This window comes from Tupaia chinensis, unplaced genomic scaffold (assembly GCF_000334495.1).
Source record: "Tupaia chinensis unplaced genomic scaffold, TupChi_1.0 Scaffold000359_1, whole genome shotgun sequence".
Lineage (NCBI taxonomy): Eukaryota > Metazoa > Chordata > Mammalia > Scandentia > Tupaiidae > Tupaia > Tupaia belangeri.
Window position 1 is genome coordinate 1,543,987 of NW_006159855.1, and position 21,866 is coordinate 1,565,852.

The 21,866-nt window shown below is 45.8% G+C and overlaps 1 long non-coding RNA gene across 1 annotated transcript in view; it reads left to right on the top strand.

The window, feature by feature from the left end:
- Positions 1–21,866, top strand: part of LOC106735335 (uncharacterized) — a 44,726-nt gene that overhangs the window by 20,991 nt on the left and 1,869 nt on the right. The window contains exon 2 of the long non-coding RNA XR_001370674.2: positions 7,644–7,770. This is a non-coding gene — a long non-coding RNA (uncharacterized LOC106735335). The remainder of the gene's footprint in view (positions 1–7,643; positions 7,771–21,866) is intronic.

Consider the following 21,866-nt stretch of genomic DNA (forward strand, 5'->3'; position numbering starts at 1 on the left):
CAAAAAAAAAAAAAAACTCTCAAAAAAATTAATTAATTAAAAATTAAAAAAATAAAAATAATACAAAACTTTACAAAAAAGCACTCCTTACTGGAGAGTGGTTAAACCACAATCCCTTTCCTTCATTTCTTCATCCCATCAGAATTTGGGACCCACATACATGTCTGGCATATTTTTCAAGCCACCGTGGCCAGGATTTGAATAACCATATAGTAGCCATGTGGGATCTGACTCCCTGGGATCTGGGCCAGCCCCACCTCTGTTTTTTTAATAAATCACCCAGTCTCAGGTATTTCTATTAACAGTTCAATTACCGACTAAGATACCCCGCTTTCCCTGTCACACCAATTCCCTCCAACTAGGAGCCACCTCTCTGCTCTGTTCCAGCTCCCCACTGCACTGTCACGCCATCAATATTGCCAAATGGAGCTGGGCCACAATGGGGACCTTGAACTGTTGACATCAAAGCTTCCCTCACCCAGTCCCAGCCTGGCAGAGCTACTGCTTTGGCCTCGGCATCCAGTGGACTGGGACCAAGGGAGGCTGTTTGGGGGCCCCAAGCTCAGAGGCCTCGATCAAAGGACTAGTCCTGGGCCAGCACATCCCAGAACAACCCCTGATCTCTTTCACTCTGTTCCCAGTTCCTTTGCTCAAAACGAAAAAAGAATGTACAGTTATGTCAATTAAAAATAAAATAAGGGGGCCAACAGGTGGCTAGAGGTCAAGGCATCTGGATCTCACATGGCCGACTATACAGTTCAAGTCCTGGACTCAGCAGCATGCAAACCACACTGAGCATATGTGCCTACATGCCTAACATCCCAAGATGAGAAAAGAAGAGACGGGATGGTGGCATGGACATCTCCCTGAGGGATGATTTCTCACTTTCCCTCTTTCTGTCTCTCCTCTCTCTCCAGCGAGCACACATGCACCATGGCAGAAACCTAAATAATTAAATAAGAATGAAATAATGGGACCAGCAGATGGAATAAGGTTATGTTGTTGGACCCCTGTGTAGCTGACCACGGTTCAAGTCCTGGACTCGGTGGCTGAAAACACACTCCTGGTGTGTATGTGCCCAAAATCCTGAAAGGAGAATAGAAGAGAAGGGATTACGGTGTGGCCATCCCCCCTGGGGGGTAATTTCTCACTTCCTATCTCTCTGTATCTCTTTGTCTCTCTGACGAGCGCACAAACCCTATAACAAAAATCCCCCCCCCCAAAAAAAAAACAAAATAAAATAAAACTTAAAAAGAAAGAACTGACTCTGTGTCCTAGTGGTTGGAAAACTAGATACCACATGACTAACTACACAATTTGAATCTCAACCCCAGCAGTTTAAAAAACACACCAGGCACACGTGCATGTGTGCCCAAAATCCTCACAGGAGGGAGAGATGGAAGAGAAGGAATTACAACATGGCCACGCCCTATTGTGGGATCCTTTCTTCCCTCCCCACCCTCATTCCAAGCACACCCACCCTCTGGCAATTGAAAAGAAAAGAAAAGAGACCAGCAGATGGTAAAATGGTTACATCAATGTCATCGTTGTCACTGGACTCCCACATGGCCAACTGTGCTTTGAATCCCAGACCCAGTGGCTTGGAACTCAACACCAGGCACATGTGCCTGCATGCCCAGAATCCCAAGAGGAGAATGGAGGAGAAGGGATTGCAGTCTGGCCAACTTCCCGTAGGGAGTTGGGGGGACGGGATGATTTCTTGCTTTCTATCTCTGTCTCTCTGGCAAGTGCATGTACCCTATAGCAAAAATCTCTAACAAAAAAAGAGAAGAAAGAGAAATGGGCATATATCCTCCAGTTTAGGATTAGTGGAATTGGACATTCCCACCCTTCCACACTGTTTTCTTCATTTTTGCTATGAGGTACTAAGCAAATCCCAATCTGTCGGTTGCAAGGTTCGTGTGTGGCGTATCGTGTCATTCTCGCCCTGTGGGAGCCAGACACAACGTATGCAGTCCCCACAAACAGGCACAAGGAAAAGGTGTCCCAAGAAGAGTTCAAATGATTTCTGAGGCATCTGGCAAAAAGAAAATCTCTGATGAGGGAGAGACCCTGGAGAACTTAGGGGAGGAGAATCCATGAGGCTGGCTCTTCAGGATACTGGCGGTGTGAGAGGAGGCTGGTAGGCCGGCTCTTCAGCTAGCCAGCACCCCAGGACATTAGCTTGTGGGGCAGGGGGTAATAACGTCTGGCAACTTGACGAGCTGGTGGGAGGTAGGAGACCTGAGGAAGGGAGGTCAGAGTCCCTGAGCCATGGGCAGGCGTGACACAGTGTCCTGGTAGGACCCCTACGGCCCCAGAGATGATGTACAGGAGTTGGAAGCTGCAGCCATGCAGCAGGATGGACACGGGGCGTGATGGGGAGGAGTCAGAGTGACTCAGGCTTCCATCCCTGGGGCTGAAGAATGGCAATGCCATTATTAGAAATGGGAAAGGAGGAGGAGCAGAAGGTTGTGGAGGAGGCGTTGACAGCAGAGCTATTCGTGGTCATCTCTAGACTGATTTCCCTGCCTGCAGCCTGGCCCTCTCCCCAACCAATCTGCCCTACCCGCTGCTTCACAGCTCGTGTACCTGCAGCTCCTTCCCCACTGTCTCACGCAATGAGATCGGAATAGCTCAGGACATTTCCTGGCCTTCTTCCTCACGTAGTTCCTCTCCCCAAGAACCCTAAATCTATCTAGCCATTCCCTGGAAAAGTTCCCACCTCTGAGCCTTTGTACTGTCCCTTTTTTCCACCAAATACTATGGACTGTAGGTTTCTGTGCCCCCCCCCCATTCATATGTTGAAGCCTAATCCCCAATGATATTTGGAGGTTCTTAGGTCACAAGGTAGAGCCCTCATACATGAAATTTCCGTCATTGTAAGACTAGACCTGGTATCACAGCAGCAATGCAAATAGACCTCTCCCGCCCTTTTTGTTCTTTTGTTTTGTTTTGCTACGAGTCCACATTCCTGTTCTTCGGAATATCCTTGGTTCGCTTGGTTTTCTGTTTTCAGTAAAGTCTCCTTATGCAAAAAAAAAAAAAAAAAAAAAAAAGAAGGTCCTGAGTGCTTGTCTCTAGGCCTCCCTGTACATGCTTGGTGCACAAGGATGCACCAGGGTTGACTGAGGCTGGGGTGAAGCATGATGTGAAGACCTTAGTGGAAGTGCCTGACTCCCTCTCTCTGTCTCTCTGTGATGGATGAAATAAAAAGAAAAAAGGGGTGTCAGCAGGTGTCTGGTGGTTAAGGTGCTGGACTCCCACGTGGTCAACAGCAGTTCGAGTCCCAGACCTGGCAGCTTGCTTTATTACTTTCTCTTTCTCTCTCTCTCTATCTGGTGAGCACACATGCCCTGTAGCAAATTTAAAAATAATAATACATTAAATTTTTTTTAATTCGTTACAAAAAAAAATAAAAGAATGGGCTAGCCAGTGGCATGGTCAAGGTGGCTGGATCCCACATAGTCAATTGCACATTCGAGTCCTGGACCTGGCAGCTTGGAAAACATGCCAGGCACATGTGTGCATGCCTAAAATCTCTACAGGAGGGAGAGATGGACGAGAAGGGATTGTGGCATCCCTAAGGGTGCTTTCTCACTTTCTCCCTTTCTCTCCAGTGAATGTACATGCCCTCCAATAAAAATAGAAAAATTAAAAAGAAAAGAAAACAAAGTCTTACCATGTTATGATCTTCCTGCCTCCTCCTCCTAGCAGAGACTATAGGTATGCACTGCCAGTCCCAGCTCTTTTTTATTTATTTATTTTTTAAAGAGATGTTTGCTCTAAGGTGCATGTGGTCACCAGAGAGTCAGAGAGAGAGAAAATGAGAAATTACCCTCCACGGTTCAAGTCCTGGACCTGACAGCTTGCTTTCTCATTCTCCTTCTCTGTGTTTCTCTGTCTCTCTCTGGTCAAATTGAAGGAAAATAAATAAATATTTTAAAAAAGAATTATTTAATTCAATTTATTATTACTATTTTAATTTGACCAGAGAGACAGAGAGAGAGGGAAAGTGAGAAAGCAAGCCAGTAGATCCAGGACTTGAAAGTGGACTGTGTAGGAGTCCAGCACCTTAACCACCATGTCACCTGCCACTCTGAGCTTCTGTTACTTTTTTTAAAAATTATTATATATTTAATTTTATTTATTCATTCATTTATTTTAATTTGACCAGAGAGATACACAGAGAGAGAGAGAGAGAGGGAAAGTGAGAAAGCAAGCCACCAGGTCCGGTATTCGAACTACAGTCGGCCATTTGGGAGTATCCAGCGCCCCAACCACCATACCACCTGCTGGTCCCCAGCTTCTGTTACTTTTGTAACCAGAAAAAGAACAATCCAGACATGTAGACCCTATTTTAAAAACAAGTAGAAGCAGTTACTTAAGTGGACAAATTGTCCAAGCACAGTCCTCTCTGTAGCTTTCTTGCCATAGGGCGGGCGCCACCACGCCCTCTGTAGCTTTCTTGAAATGAAGGCTTTTCCTCTACCAATTTGTCTGAACTTGGGGTCAGTGAAGAATTAAAGGGACTGGAGGAGGGGAAGAGGAAGTGAGGTGAGGAGAATAAGAGTGAGGAGCCCTTCCCCTGGGAGTTTGCCGGTAGAAACAAAAACCCAGGCTGCAGCTGCTGAAGGCTGGCCACGCCCCACAGCTGTGGTTGCTGGCCGGGAGAAGCCATTACCCACTTTCAGTACTCTAGAGGAGGTCACAGAGCTGTTCCTGAGGACACAGGACGAAAGACTAGCGTAAGATGGAAAAAATAGGTGGGAACTAGGTAGCCTAGCGCAACATTCTCAAAGTATGGTCCTTGGAACTTGGGGGAGGTGATCCTAAGATCCTTTGTGTCTCTGAGATCAAAATTATATTCAGGGGTCAGCAGGTGGTATAATGGTTAAGGCACTGGATGCCCATATGGCCAGCCATGGCTCAAGTCCTGGGCCTGGAGGCTTAAAAGTCATACCAGCGTATGTACGTGTATGCCCAAAATCCCAAGAGGAGAATAGAAGAGACGGGATTGTGGCGTGGCCATCCCTCCTGGGTGGGGTTTTCTCTCTCTCCACTGAATGCACGTGCCCTAGTAAATAGTTATTATTTTCACAATAATGCTGAGATACCACTTTATTTTCACACTGCGTTGACATTTATACAGGTGGTACGAAAGCAGTGTCATCCCACGAGCCATGACAGAGCCACCAGACTGTACTAGTAGAGATTGTGCTACTATCGTGCTCTCCAGAGTTCTTTTAAAAATTTATTTTACATAAAATATCCTTAATAAGGCATTTAGAAAATAATTTTATTAAATCTTGACTTGGGTCTATATCATTCCATTCTAACTTGAAAGAACAACTGATAGCAGGGCCAGGAGGTAGCATAGTGGTGCTGGACTCCCATGCAGCCAACTGTGGTCGGAGTCCCGGAGCTGGCAACTCGAAACTCATGCCAGGCGTGTGTACGTGTGTGCCCAAAATCCTGAGATGAAAATGGAGAAGGCAAACCATCCTGCATAGTGGATAGTGGATGCTTTTTCACTTTCTCCCTCTCTGTCTCTGTGTTTCTGGTGAGCACACATGCCTCATAGCAAAAAAAAAAAAAAAAAAAAAAAAAATCTCAAAAAAAAAAAAAAAAAAAAAAATCTCTAACAACAACAAAATAGAACAAGTGGTAGAGAAGTCATAGTTTTCAGACTTGATACTTGGCAGTTATTTCCTCAAAAATGAATGAAGTGACCCAGTTGCTTCAAGAAAATAATTGATAGTGGGACCAGCGGTTAGCATAATGGCTATGTCGCTGGACTCCCACGGAGTCGACCGCGGTTCACGTACCGGGCCCGGTGGCTTAAAACTCACGTGGGGTGCATGTGTGTGAGTGCCCAAGATCCCAAGAGGAGAATGGAGGAGAAGGGATTGTGGCGTGGCCATCCCCCCTGGGGGGGTGATTTCTTGCTTTCTGTCTTTCTGTCTCTCTCTGTCTGTCTGGCAAGCAGACATGCCCTATAGCAAAAACCTCTCAAAAAAATAAAAAGAAAATCATTGATAATATTTGTTGCCAGTGATAAAATTTGAACATTCAAGGGAAAACTAGAATTTTTGGAAATCTTATTACCATGTTGAGCTTGAGAGCCTCCCAGGTCTCAAAGATGCCTCTGAGGTTAGCTAATGGCATGGTACTTACAGGGGCTGGGTCCCAGACAACCAAATGTGTGAGTCAAGTCCTGGCCCTGATGGCTTGAAAAACATGCTGGGCGCATGTATGTGTGTACTCAGAATCCCAAGATGGGAGTGGAGGAGAAGAGATTGCCCGTGGCTATCCCAGCTAAGGGGTGATTTCTCATTTTCCCTCTGTTTCTCTCTGCTGGACACATACACCCTATAGCAAATTAAAAATAATAATAAAATTTTTAAAAAGCCTCTAAGGCACGTGGTAATATTACCAAATGAGATATTTTCATATTGTATTATATATTGAAAATCTGCAATTTCAGAAGACTTGCATGACATTTTCCAAATGACCAATGCGCGATGTTAAAAAGTCATCCTTGGGGGCCAGCAGGTAACATGGTGGTTAAGGTTCTAGACTCACACTTGACCAACTGCCAGATCCGGCAACTTGCTTTCTCACTTTCTCTCTCTGGTCAAATTTAAAATAATAATGATGATAAATAAGATTGAAATAATAATTTTTTTAATCAGAAATGGGTGTTGGATATTGTCAAATACCTCTGCATCTATTGAGATCTTTTTTTTTTTTTTTTTTTTTTAGAGAGAAGTTTTTGCTATAAGGCACATACGCTTGCCAGCGAGACAGAAAGCAAGAAATCGCCCCCTGGGGGGATGGCCTCAATCCTTTCTCCCCATTCAGGCCTCAGGATTCTGGGCATATACACACAAGCCCCCAGCATGAGTTTTAAGCCGCCAGGTCTGAGACTTGAACTGTGGTCAACTCTGTGCAAGTCCAGCAACATAACCATTATGCCATCTGCTGGTCCTGCAATAAATTATTATTATTTTTTAAAAGAATTATCCATTTAAGTTTACTTATTCACACATTTATTTTTTAATTTGACCAAAGAGAGACAGAGAGAGAGAGAGAGAGGGAGAAAATGAGAAAGCAAGTCAACATATCCAGGACTCAAACTGTGGTTGGCCACGTGGGAGTGTTTAGCATCTTAACCACCGCACTACCCACTGGTCCCCCAATAAATAATATTTTTTAAAAGTTATTTTTATTTGACTTTATTTATTTATTTTTAATTTGACCAGAGAGGGACAGAGACAGAGAGAGAGAGAATGCAAGTCGCCAGGGCTGTGACTCAAACTGCAGTCGGCCATATGGGAGTCCAACACCCTTAACCATCATGCCACCTGCTGGCCCCTCCCCAATTTAAAAAAAAAAAGAATTATTTTATTTAACTTTGTTTGTTTATTTTAATTTGGCCAGAGGGGGACAGAGAGAAATAGAGAGCGAGAGAGAGAAAGTAAGCTGCCAGGTCCGGGATTTGAACCACAGTCAGCCAAGTGGGAGTCCAACACCCTTAACCACCACACAACCTGCTGGCCCCCAATAAATAATTCTTAAGAAAAATAAAAGCCGTTTACCCAGCTGCAAGGTGCATGCAGCTAAAACTTTGTGTTCTGTAGGGTAGGACCACATGGAAGCTTACGTTCAGTTCCCAGTAAAACCTGGAAGCCTGATGTGGTGGTGTGCACCTGTAATCCTAGCAACTTGGGAGTACTATGGCAGAAGGATCGCAACATGGACAACATGGTGAGACCCTGTATTTCTTTTTTTTTTAAAGAATTATTTGTTTAATTTTATTTATTACTATTATTTTTTAAAATTTTGCTCTAGGGCCTGTGTGCTCACCAGAGAGAGACACAGAGAAAGAGAGGAAGAGAGAGAGAAAGTGAAAAAACAAGCTGCCAGGTCCAGGGTTTGAACTGTAGTCAACCATTTTGGAGTCCAGTTCCTTAATCACCATGCCACCTGCTGACCTGAGATCCTGTATTAAAAAAAATAATAAATAAAAAAAAAAGGCATAGATGAAAGATTCCATTCAACATTGGATATGAATTTAACAGAATAGAAAAAGCTCACTGATATTGTTTCAGATTCCACCTTGCAATACTTTCTAACCTTTAAGAAAATATTACTTGTACATTAAAAGTATCCTTGGGGCCAATCAGCTGTGTGGTGGTTAAGGCAGCTGGATCCCACATGACTGACTGTGCAGTTCAAGGAACACTCTGGGCTTGTGTGCATGCCTGCCCAAAATCCTGAAAGGGGAGAGGATGGAGTAGAGGGCATGACCATCCCCTCTGGGGGGTACTTTCTCTCTCTCTCTCGCACACACACACACACACACACACACACACACACCCTCTTTCTGATGCAGGGGCTTTGGAATCGGACTACCCTCATGAGTATCCTGTCTTTACCTCTTAACAACTGTGTAATTTTCAGTAAGTAATTTAAACTCTCTGGCCATTAGCTTTCATGAGAGGTAGCCAGGTCTAACGCTACGTTGGTAACATAGTTGAATCTCAATTCTTAATTAATAATTGATTGACTTAGAAGCACTACATCAACTGAAATTGTGGATCATTAACTCTGGAAGAGTCTTGTGTATTCATTGATGTCTTCTAGAGACTTCAGATAGGCCACATCCTGTGAGTCCACAGTTTTATTGTGTGTGACTAAGGACAATAAAACTTCGGCAGAACAGTGCCCTGTGGTAGGTGAAAGCTAAATCAGTTGGCAGTCTGAAGGGTGCCAACGGAACCACTCAGTCAAATGCCCTTATCAGATCATCAGGGTATTCCTTATTAGTAGAGCTAATGGTTAGCAGAGGCCTCCTAAAAAAGGAAAATTACAGGACCAGCCGGTAGTATGATAGTTAAGAGAGCTGGAGCTCACATGCCTAACTGTGTGATTCAAGTCCCAGATCTTGTGGCTTGAAAAACATGCCAGGCACGCATGCGTGTATGCCCCAAATGCCAGAAGGAGGGTGAGATGGAGGAGAAGGGGTTGTAGTGTGTTCATGCCCCTGCGTGTATATGGTTTCTCACTTTCCCTCTCTGTCACTGTGTCTGTCTCTGAGTACATACACTCTCTGGCAAATTTAAAAAAAAATTTTTTTTTAATAGGGCCAACAGGTAGCATGGTGATTAAGGTGCTAGATTCCCACATGGCCAACCATGGTTCAAGTCCTGTACTTGGTGACTTGCTTTCTCATTTTCTTTTTCTTTCTCTCTCTGTCTCTCTCTGGGCAAATCAAAAAATAAATGGACCAGCAGTTAACGTAACGACTGTGTCGCTGGACTCCCATGTAGTTGACTGCATTTCAAGTCCCGAACCTGGTGGTTTAAACTCACGCTGGGCACGTGTGCGTGTGTGCCCAAGATCCCCAGAGGAGAATGGAGAAGAAGGGATTGCAGTGTGGCTATCCCCCTGGGAGGTGATTTCTCGCTTTCTATCTTTCTATCTCTGTCTGTCTGGCAAGCGCACATGCCCTATAGCAAAAACCTCTCCTAAATAAATAAATAATAACAACAAATAAAAATAAATTTTTAAAGATCTTTAAAAAAAATGGGGCCAGCAAGTGGCATGGTGGTTATGGCACTGAATCTCACATAACTGAATGCAGTTCAAGTCCTGGACCCAGCGGCTTGGGGAGGGAAAAAAATATATGCATATATATTATGTTATATATAGTATATGTATATATATATATATACATACACACACACATATACTATACATGTGTGCATCCGTGCCCCCTCCCAAAATTTATATTAAAAAATTTAATTTAATTTAAAAAAGGAAAGCCCCTAACCCTGTCTTCATTGTGTGTCTTGGTTCCACTCACTGCTTCTCCATGGCTCACTTTGTCATCTGAGAAATGGATAGAGGGACGGTTTAGTACCAGCCTCGGGCTGATGTTGTGAGAGTTAAACAAGAACTTCACCAAGGGAGGACTCAGGCAATGGTTGGTCAGTAAAGGCCCCCTTGTTCTTACCTCTGCGGGGTGTGCGGCCAGTGAGAGTTAGACATGGCAAACAGCTCACACTGGGATATTGGAATGGGGAGACTGAAAGTCTGCAATGGGACTCAGGCCTTATTTATTTGGGGCAGATGGGGGTGACTGAACTCGTGAGAAATGGCCAAAGACAAGCTTCCTGGAATCGGTTTGTGCAGTGAGATGCTGGTAAACGTTTAACCGCCGGCCCCGAGGCACAAGTGTGTGTTTATGTGTGTGCACTTATTTGAAGTACTTGCTGACTTCTGTGAGATAAATTCTTCCATCATAGCCAATTTCAATTGCCAACATGAAGACAAGCTGTGTATTTCCATTACAGAGTACCCCCACCATATCCATACCAAAATGTAAAATCCTCTACTGCAGAGAGACTAGTAAAGTAATTAGGTATGAGTTGTTTAATGTAATTTATTTGATTGTAAAGTTATATAACAACTTTTTTAAAAAGTCTGTATTTATTATTTTTTTTTTAGAGAGATTTTTTGCCAGAGGGCATGTACGCTCACCAGACAGGCAGAAAGAGAGACAGAAAGCGAGAAATCACACCCTGGGGAGGGTGGTCACACTGCAATCCCTCTCCATTCTCCTCTCAAGATCTTGGGCATGCACACACATGTGCGCAGTGTGAGTTTCAAACTGCCGGGTCCAGAACTCAAACTGTAGTCGACTCTGTGGGAGTCCAGTGATATAACCATTACACCATCTGCTGGTCCCCAAAATGGCTGTGCTTAACAATGGTTTGTAAAATTCCTGCAAAACAAAATTTTTTATAATTTGTGTGAGGGCATGTGTGCTTTCCAAAGAGACATAGAGAAAAAGAAAGAGAAAGTGAGAAAGCAGCCCCATGGGGGACAGTCAGACCACATTCTCTTCACCTCCACATCTCCTTTTATGATTTTGGGCACACTTGCACATGTGCCTAGCTTGTTTCTCAAGCCACAGGATCCGGGACTCAACACAGATCAGGCATAAAGGATCCAGCTGCCTTGACCCCCACGCCATTGGCCCTAAAAATTGAACAGTTGGTTCTCATGAGTCTGTACTAGCTGGCTCCAGACACCACAGGTCCCCTCTTGACATCTCTAATCGTGGAAAAACAGCAGCCACCTGTAGGTCAGGACGTGGCAGCTGCACAATCACGCAGGGCAGATTCAGTGTACGTCTTAGGAACTGGGGCTCCTTCTTTCAGTAACTGTGTCCTTTCCTGCAGGACACGGCCCCATAGGTGACCTTTTTCTTCCCCAGCTCCAAGCTGTTTAACATTCTGATCCACCAGCACCTCCCCCACTGCAGGGCAGACTATCTCAGGAATGGACTGCACCAGGGCACGGTGCCTAGCTGCCTGGCTGCTTGCCGCATGCACCGTCAGGTGCTCACAAGGTCGTCCAGATGGCCAGAGGAGAGCAGCAGCCTCGGGAAGGGGCCAGTCTGCCTCTCTGCTCCCAGCCCCGTAATGTGTCATCTGCATTCTAGGGTTAGGAATGCCCTTCCAAATAGACCCCTCCAATCTACTGCCCTCTTGTGTTTCAAAACTTGGATCCAAACCACCATTTCTGTTTGAACTCACTTGTCTCCATTGCTTCTCTCCCACAAATAACAATGGAGACAGTCCTCATGCTGACAACTGCATGCCCTGAGTGCTTGCTCCTTAATCACCCCACTTGATCCTCATAACAACCCTATGAAGTAGGTACTATTCTTATCCCAGTTCTGTGGACAAGAAACCCAGGACTTGGGTGGTATACTAACTTCTCACAGTCATATGGAAGGACCCGTTATTTCTCCCCAGGTCTGTCAGGTCCCCAGCCCTTCTTCAGTATTTGTGGTTCCTCCCTCAGCTGTCTTCCTCCACATAGCTTCCTGTGTTCATACACAGTTCTTTTCTTTTTCAATTTTTGCTATAGACCCCTTGCACTCACCAGAGAGAGAGTGAAAGTGAGAAATCACACACACACATTCCCCCAAGCGGGGACTGCCACACCACAATCCCTTCTCCTCCATTCTCCTCTTGGGATTTTGGGCATGTCTGCACACCCACCTGGTGTGTTTTTCAAGCCTCTGGGTCCCAATTCGAACTACTGAATGGTTCATGTGGGACCCAGCCGCCTTAACCACTCACCACTGGCCGGCCCTCTGCACAGTTATTTTCGTTTGATATGTTATTTACTATTCACCATTCTCAGCATGGAAAAGGGTCTGATAAGATTGTTCAGAGAGACAGGAGGGATCCTTGATGAGAAACTGGGGGGGCACCACACCTAAGGGCCCCTGAGGAAAAGGAGACCCAGAAGGTGCAGTCATAGGAAGTGTGAGATGTCTCAGGAGAGAAGCTTACAAGGGATGGTCCTTAGGGAAACTATAAAGTGGACGAATATCAGGTTGTGTGGAAAGTCATGATGCATTTTTTTTTTCTTTTTTTGGAGAGGTTTTCGCAATAGGGCATGTTCCAATCCCCCCAGGGGGGATGGCCACGCCACAATCCCTTTCCTCCATTCTCCTCTCAGGATCTTGGGCACGCACGCACACGCGCCCAGCATGGATTTAAGCCACTGGGTCCGGGACTCGAACTGCGGTCTACTACGTGGGAGTCCAGCAACATAGCCATTACACTAACTGCTGGTCCCAGTCATGATGCATTTTTACATTAAAAAAAAATATATAAAAATATATCATGACTTTCCCGATGACCTAATAAATGAACACTGAAAAGTGTCCCATGGATCTGGCGATCAAGAGGCCGTCAGGGAACAGGCAGTGGCACGGCAGTAATGCAACCCGAATCTCATGGGAAGGTCCCAGGTCAGGGCCCAGGCTTCCCTGTACATGCGGCAAGCATGCTTGTGATCCCGGCTGGCCGAGACTGGGCTAGATGATAGCATGAAGAGCCTGCTTAGGGTAACTCTTCCCCACTGGGCCTCTGAGTCAAAGAAATAAAAACAAATTAAAAAAAAATGAAAAAGAGAAAGAGAATCTGTTGGTGACCTTGGCAGATGCCATTTCTTCATTTATTTGCCAAGGAGTGAGGAGGCTGGAGTGGTGGAGGTAGGAGCCCAATAGCAGAGGGGCATGACGGGCTGGGAGGAGACCAAGTGGGAGGAGCCCGTGTAGACTTCTCTTCCAAGACAGAAGAAGAAAGGGGAAGGTGTGGGCAAGCAGGTGGCATGGAGGTTAAGGTGCTGGATCCCACGAGGCTGATTTCCCTGTGGCTTGAAAATCATGCAGGTGCGTGTGCATGCATGCCCCATATCCTGAGAAGAAACTGGTGGGAAAGGGATTGTGGCATGGGCATCCCCCTGGGGTGTGATTTCTCTCTTTCCCCCTCTCTCGCTCTTGCTGTGTCACTCTTGCAAGTGAACATACCCCATAGTAAAACTGAAAGAGAGAGAAGTGCTAGATGGAAGGAAGGCTTTGGGGACTGGGATTTTCGTTTTGTTTGTTTATTTGTTTAAAGTTTTACCTATTTTATCTGTGGTAAGAGAGAGAGGAAACACCCCCAACAGAATCTGGTTACACCTCACAATCACCTTCCCCAGCCCTCTGGCTCATCAGGGTCTTGTGTGTGTGCACAATCCCATTGTGTTTTCAGGCCTTGTCAGGTCAACCACGTGACGTCCAGCCCTGCAGTTCAGTTTGCTATCAACTCTGCCACCAGGCTGGACCTGGGTTTTTTGTTTTGGTTTTGGTTTGTTTGCTTAGAGAGATTTTTGCTATAGGGTGCATGTGCTCGCCAGAGAAAAACAGAAAGTGAGAAGTTACTCCCCAGAGGGGATGGCCCGTGCCGCTATCCCTTCCCCTCCATTCTCCTAGGATTTTGGGCACGCATGCATGCACAGGCACCCAGAATGAGTTCTAAGCCACCATGTCCGGGACTCAAACTGCAGTCAACTCTGTGGAAATCCAGCAATGTAACCATTACGCCACCTGCTGATCCTCATTTTGGTTTGTTTTTAAGCTGGGGATGTTCTTAGTTTAAATGCTGAGGAAACTAAGCCAGAGAGGAAGCTGAAGATGCCCTGAGAGGACAGTGATGGGAGAGGTGGTTGAGATCATGGATGGGGGGGGGGGCAACCGCCAAACTGGAGCTGCATGGCTCCTGCCGAAGGGGAGAGGTGGTTGAGATCAGGGATGGGGCGGGAGCCAACCGCCAAACTGGAGCTGCATGGCTCCTGCCTGCTGGTCTCTCTTTACCATGGTTACGTGGGAGGCAGAGAGTGAGGTAGATGAGTAGTTGGGGGGACCCAGGAGAGTGGCGAGGAGTGTAACAACCAGTGTGGGAAAACAACCAGGGGGGTTGCCAAGAGAAGCAGCAGAAGCAGGAAGTAGCAGGTGTGTGGGACAGCCCCAGCCTCCATTGGCTTAGATTTCTCAGACCTGCTTGCCTGCAGCTGTTAAACTCACTCAGCATCTGCGTTCTTATGCTTTTATTTTTGCCACCAGGGGGCGACACTCTCCTGCCAGGTTCTAGGAGAGTTAACCAGGGCACCCTCATAAGAACCACTAAAGAGTGTATCTGGGTTTCTTTCTTCCCTTACTTGTGAATGCTGCTTTATCAGGCTCTCCTGCCTCACACCGTTTAACATGCATTGTGACCCCACATGTGGAATGAGGAAGTTAGTCATTAGCCCAGAACAGAGCAGGATTTCCAGTTCCAGGTCAGTGATTTTTTTTTTCCAACGGTGTCATGGGATATATCATGAAGTCCCTTGAGGCCTCCCTTACTTGACTGAATAGAAAATACACCCTTGGTAGGCCAGCCCCGTAGCATAGTGGTTAACAGAGCCAGACCCACATGACCAACCAGTTCGAATCCTGACTCCTGCCACGGATTCATATTCATACTCACCAGGTGCATAAAGGTGTGTGTTCCAAATCCCAACAGGATGGGGAAATGGAGAAGGGATTATAGCATGACCATGCCCCACTGGCGGGTACTTTCTCCCTCCTTCTGTCTCTCTGTCTTTGGTGAATGCACCCACCCTCTAACAACTAAAAAAGAATTTTAAAGTCCTTGGCACCCAGCCACGGTGGGCAGCAGTAATGGAGTGCCTTGAAGTACTGGATGCCACGTGCCAGCCATAGGTTCAGATCTCCAAGTCGGTCCGAAACAAGGGACACCCAGTACCCAAGACCCAGAGGAACTGGAGGTGCTAGGAAACAGCAATTATAGTGAGATGAAACCCTACCAAAGGTACTTTCTCTCTCTCTCTTTTTTTTTTTGGAAAGGTTTCTGCTATAGGGCATGTGCGCCCACCAGAAAGACAAAGACAGAGACAGAAAGCGAAATCACCCCCCAGGGGGGATGGCCATGCTGCAATCCCTTCTCCATTCTCCTCTCAGGATCTTAGGCACACACGCACACATGCCCGGGTCTGGGACTCTAACTGCGGTGGACTACATGGGAGTCCAGTGGCATAGCCATTATGGCAACTGCTGGTCCTCTTTTTCTCTCTCTTTTCCCCTCCCTCTCTCTCCCTCTCTCACATGTGTATGCAAGTGTTCTATATCATAGGGGGAAAAAATACAAAGAAAATACAGCCTTAGAACTGGCCTTCTGGTACCCAGCATGGATGTGGGAATTCATTGCAAACACTAGCCCTTTTCCTCTCAACCAGATTTGCTTCTTTATTAATTTAGACCTGAGTTTCATTAAAAGGCAACACAGGTTTTCTCTCAGATCCATTGGTAGTGGTTTCATAGTAGCAGCCCACTTGGAAAGAGTTCTGTAATCCATTAGTCAGGTCTGCAGTGGGGAAGTACGGTTATGGGTCCTGCATGCTAAACATTTGCCCAGGGTGTTGAGAGGTGGGGTAGATGATAGACATCAGGATTAACCTTGCAGACTGCAAAGAAAAGTAATTTTTCAATCCTTTTCATGGGTACTTTGAAGGGATGCAGCTGCTAATGTGTTTGGCAGAGTCAAGGGGTATCCAGAACAGAGAAGCACAGACAGCAAATCTTGGAGTTTACTTATTTAATTTGCCATAGGACACATGCACTTGCTGGAAAGAGACCCAGAGAGAGAGAGAGACATAGGGCTCATGCATTTGCCAAAGAAAAGGAAAGTGAAAAAGCAACCCTCAGGGGGATTGGCCACGCCCTGATCCCTCTCTTTCATTCTCCTTCCTGAGATTTTGGGCATGCACACACGAGCATCCAGCATGTTTCTCAAGCCATAATGTCCAGAACTCAACCACGCAGTCGGCCATGTGGGATCCAGCTGCCACAACCATTAGGCTACCAGCTGGCTCAAGGCTCTTGGTGTTTAGATACTCCCTCCCCGCAAATCCAGAACACACCGAGCGGGGCAGTTACCAAGCTTTTCGAGCACGGCTGCCTCTTGGCACCCAGCGCTGTAGAAATGGGGAGGCCAAGGGCCTGTTGAGATGGGCTGGCAGGAGGAATGCTGAGTTTGTCTTTCTGCCAGAGGCAGGCACAGGATGTACCAAATGCAGCATGGTCTTCTGTTCTAGGTACAAATAGATTTCGACTCAGTGGGGCCTAAGGCTTTCACAGTCGGGTTTGCAGGACAGGGGAGTGTTTTTAAAGAAAATAATACAGAATTAGGTATTAACCCTAGAAAGGGGCCTATGCGTGTGAGGGAGTCCTGCAGCTTAAGCTGCAGAAGGATACACGTGGAGGAGAAAATGAAGTCGAATGAGAGCATAGAACATAAATGAAAGGCGCTTCTACACTGTGGGGCCAGGAAAGGCCTCACAAGCTGACTTTTGAGCAGCAAATCAAATGCTGAGAAGGAGCCAGGCCCAGGCCATCAGCGTGCAGGACATTCTGAGCAGAGGAACTGTAAGTGCAAAGGTGTTGAGGCTGAAACAGGTTTGGAATGCTAGACCCAAGGATCAGTGTACCTGGAGTATGGTGAGCCAGAGAGAGGCAGGTGGTGCGCTCAGAGGAATGGGCAAGGACCAGTTCACATAGAGCCTTAAAGGAAGGCTTATAAGTGAGGCTAAATGTGACTTTGATATTATGAAATTTTTCCCCTTTTTTGCCATAGAGCATGTGCACAAGAGAGAGAGAGAGAGATGAGCATCCTCCACAAGGTCTGGTCATGCCGCAGTCCCTTTCTTCCTAGCCCATCTGGCCCAGTGGCTCTTGTGCACTTGTGCTTGTGCCTGGCATGTTTCAGGCTGGGGATTCAAACCATGGTCACCATTTGGAATCCAGCTTTTCTCTCCTTCTCTTTTTCTTTTCTTTTTTCTTTTTTAAGAATTATTTTATTGGGACCAGCAGATGGCGTAATGACTACGTCGCTGGACTCCCATGTAGCCGACTGTGTTGGAGCCCCAGACCCCATGGCTTAAACTCACGTCAGGGGTATGTGCATGTGTGCCCAAGATCCCGAGAGGAGAATGGAGGAGAAGTCATTGCAGCTTGGCCATCCCCCCTGAGGGGGAGGTTTCTTGCTTTCTGTATCTCTGTCTCTCTCTGTCTTTCTGGTGAGTTCACGCACCCTATAGTAAAAACCTCTCAAAAAAAAAAAAAGTATTATTTAATTTTATTTATTTGTTTATATATTTATTTAAATTTGACCAGAGAGGGACAGAGTGAGAAAGATAGAGAGAAAATGAGAAAGCAAGCTTCCAGGTCCAACTGGCGAGTCCAGTGCCCTTAACCACCATGCCATCTGCCAGCCAGTCCCTTCTATTTTTTTTTTTTAAAGATTTTTGCTAAAAAATATAAAAATAAAAATAAAGTATTTTTGCTATAAGGTACATGTACTTGCTGGAGAGAGACAGAGACAGAGGTAAGGTAAAAAAAAAATCTCCTCTCAGGGAGGATAGCCATGCCATAGTCCCTTCTTCTCCATTCTTTTTGAAAATTTGGGCATGCATGCACACACATTTAGTGTGATTTTCAAGTCACTGGGTCTAGGACTCAAACCATGCAGTTAGCCATGTGGTATTCAGCTGCATTAACCTCCATAACTCCTGTGGCCCAGGGACCGGCTTCTCTTGAGCAGTATGTTACTGTTGTGCCTCTGAGCTAGCCTGATGTGATTTATAACAAGAAATAGGTATTTGTGTCTTAGTCCACTTTTCGTTGCTGTAACAATACCATAGACTGGATAATTTATGAACAATAGAAGTTTATTGGCTCACAGTTCTGGAGGCTGGGAAGTCCGAGAGCATGGTGCTAGCTTGGGCAAGGGCCTTTGTGTTGTGTCATCTCAGGGCAGAAAGTAAAATGAGTAAACTTGAAAGACAGAAAGAAGATGGGGGTCAAACTTACCCTTCTACTAGCAGCCGCTCCCACCTTAGCAACGTTGATTCATTCATGAGGGCAGCGCCTTCATGACCTAATCATTTCTTAAAGGTCTCACCTCTCAGAACTGTTTCACTGGGGATTAAATTTCCAACACATGAACTTTGGGAGGCACATGCAAACCATGGCATGCCACAGAAGACCAGAAGGAAAGAGGCTAGTCTGTATCATAACTGCTGGACTTCTCAGTTCTGGATAGCTTTTTTCTTTTTAAGGGAATATACAATTTATTTAACATCCAGACTTCATTAAGACATGTGCAATATGGCAATTTTACTTGGGATTTAACCATACATAAGATATGATTGCTTGTTGGCGCTTAGCAACAGAGCGCAGTTCACACTTAACACTCATTTTTTTTTTTTTTTTTTTTTTTTTTTAGGTTTTTCTCTAGGGTGCATGCTCTCATTAGAGAAAGAGAAAGTAAAAAGTCACACCCCAAGTGGTTGGCCATGCCACAATCCCTTCTCCATTCCCCCCTTAGGATTTTTGGGCACATACACACACATACCTGGTGTGATGCTCAAGCCACCAGGTCAGCCAGCCATGTTGTAATTCAGCACTTTATGTTCCATGACACCTGCTGACCTAGCCAAAACCCACGGGAGGCCCAACCATGGTGGTGCTCTCTGCTGAGACACTGTACTCCACAAGGTCGGACCACATGGGAGGCCTGGGTGAAACTGCAATTAGCCCAAACGTCTGAAGCAGCATATTAGCAGTGATGGTTGTGTGGGATCAGCCTAAACTGGAATTTTCTTCTTTTTCATTTTACTATAGCACACATCTGCTTGCTAAAGAGACAGAGAGGGAAAACAAGAAAGCACCCCTGGGGACGATGGCCACATCACAGTCCCTTCTCCTCTATTCTCCTGTCAGGATTTTGAACACATGCACGCACACACGCCCAGTGTATTTTTTAGGTCACCAGGTCCGACTCTCGAACTACACAGTCTGCCGCGGGGGATCTAGCCACCTTCTGGCCCTGCCTGGAATTTTCTTGAGAAAGAATGTCTTGTGACAGTCAGTTATGTATTCAACTGGTAAGCAAACCAGTCAGTCACCCCCCTCTTCCTCTTAGTTCTCTGGCCTTAAAAATATACATATATATTTATACACACACATTTATGTATACATGTACATATATGTGTGCATACAAACATAGGCACATGGGTTTTTATTTATAGCAATCTCTTTTCTGAATGAACTTTATCTCCATAAACTAAACCCCAGTTGTTCATATGGCTGTAAATTAGCAGAGTGGTATGCTACTGCCAGCCCCAAAATATACTTGTTTATTTTTAATTAGATTTATTTATTTATTTATTTATTTATTTATTTATTTTCATTTGGCCAAAGAGGAACAGAAGAAGAGAAAGCGAGCTGCCAGGTCTGGGACTCGAACTGCAGTCGGCCACATGGGAGTCCAGTGCCCTTAACTACCACGCCACCTGCCGGATCCTTTTTTTTCCTTTTTTTACGATTTTTTTGCCATAAGGTATGTGTGCTCGCCAGAGAGAGACACAGACAAAAAAAGTGAGAAAGCCACTCCACCTGGGATATGGCCACACTGAAATCCCTTCTTCTTCAGTCTCCTTTCAGAATTTGGGGCATGCATGCACACATGCTCAGTGTGATTGTTGGGTCTGAGACACCAGCTGTGCTACCGCCCATGTGGGATCAGCATCTTCCTCCATGTCACCAAAAGATTGTTTTTAAACATGGGACCATAAAGATTGGAGTCTACAGACTCTGACGTTGGCGACCTGCATGGGACCCCAGGAAGCTAGGGTTGTTAGCAGGTAAAGGAAACCTCATTAAGTCTATTTATTGTCTCTTGGTGAGGAAAAGGTATGTCTTAGCTTGACAGAGAGCCAGAAGGTGGCAGTGTCTACCCATGGAGGGGCCATGGACAGGGCCCCTAGCTGGGATGTTCTCCCTCGCCCCGCCACAGCCAGAGCTACTCGCGTGTGCAATCGCGTATTCACCCCTTGCCAAGGTCCAGGCCTAGTAGAACTTCCGCTCCAGGCCTGGTCCTCACACGGTCTGCCCATGGAGAGGTAAGGCCAGGCAAATTCCCCAAGTTTGACAACTGCCCAGGCTGGGTGGCCCTAGCCTGTGGGAGCTAAATAGGCTGCCAGCAGGGGAACCTCGGCATCTTCCCCAAAGTTTCCAGGGTTCAGGAAGGCTTGTTTTCTTTCTCTCTCTCTCTTTTTTTCCCCTTCTTTTTTAATTGCCAGAGGGTATGTGCACTCAGCAGAAAGAAACGAAGGAGAGAGCAAACACCCCGTGATGGCACACGCCACACCACAACCCCTTCTCCACTTCTCCATCCTTTTGGAATTTTGAGTACACGTGCACACACACCTAGTGTGTTTTTCAAACCACCAGGTCCAGGATTCAAATCATGGTTGGCCCTGTGGGATCCAGCCCCCTTAAGCACTAGGCCATGGGGCCAGCCCAAGAAAGCCTGAGTCCTGTGCTGTTGGCTGCCCAAGCCCCTGCCTCTCTGCTCTGCTCCCATCCTAGACTCCTAGTCTGTCCCTATTCTACGTGTTCTCCTTACAGGAGGTACAGATTTTCTGAGTTTTGAGACCGTTACATGAAAACAACCCATTTTAAATGGAATATTATGGATCCTGTTCTTAATCCTTTGGATTGAGATCAGCAGATGGTATAATGGTTATGTCACTGGACTCCCACATGGTCCACCACAGTTTGATCCCCGGACCTGGCAGCTTAAAACATGCCAGACACATGTGCATACACACCCAAAATTATAAGAGGAAAATGGAGGAGAAGGGGTTGCAGCATTGTTATACCCCCTGGGGAGTGATTTCTCACTTTCTGTTTCTCTGTCTCTCTGGCGAGCGTGTGTGCCCTATAACAAAAATTTCTCTTAAAAAAAAAGCCTTTGGGTCTCAAAATCCTGATAACATTTTTGGCAAAAATAAAAATATCTATCTTAGGGGCTGGCAGGTGCCATGGTGTTTAAGAGCGCTGGATTCCCACATGGCTGGCTGTGGTTTGAGTCCCAGACCTGGCAATTTCTCACTTTCCCTCTCTCTCTCTCTTTCTCTCTCTCTCTCTGTCCTTCTCTGGTCAAAATTAAAAGAAAGAAAGAAAAGAGACAAAGAAAGAAAAAATAATTCTTTAAAAAAATCTATCCTAAAATTCATATGGAATCTCAAGGGAATCTGAATAGCCAAAACCATCTTGAATAAGATCAAAGATTGAAGGACCAGCAGATGGCATAATGATTATGTTGCTGGACTCTCATGTAGTTGACCACAGTTCGAATCTTAGACCCAGTGGCTTAAACTCATACCAGGCATACGAGTGTGCATGCCCAAAATTCCAAGAGGAGAATGGAGAAGAAGGGATCATGGCGTGACCATCTCCCCAGGGACGGGTGATTTCTCACTTTCTGTCCCTCTGTCTCTCTGGAAAGCATGCGTGCCTTATAGAAAAAAAAAAAAAAAAAAATTAAAAAAAAGAAGACAAACTGACCAGCAGGGGGTATGGTGGGTAAGGCCCTCGGTCAGTC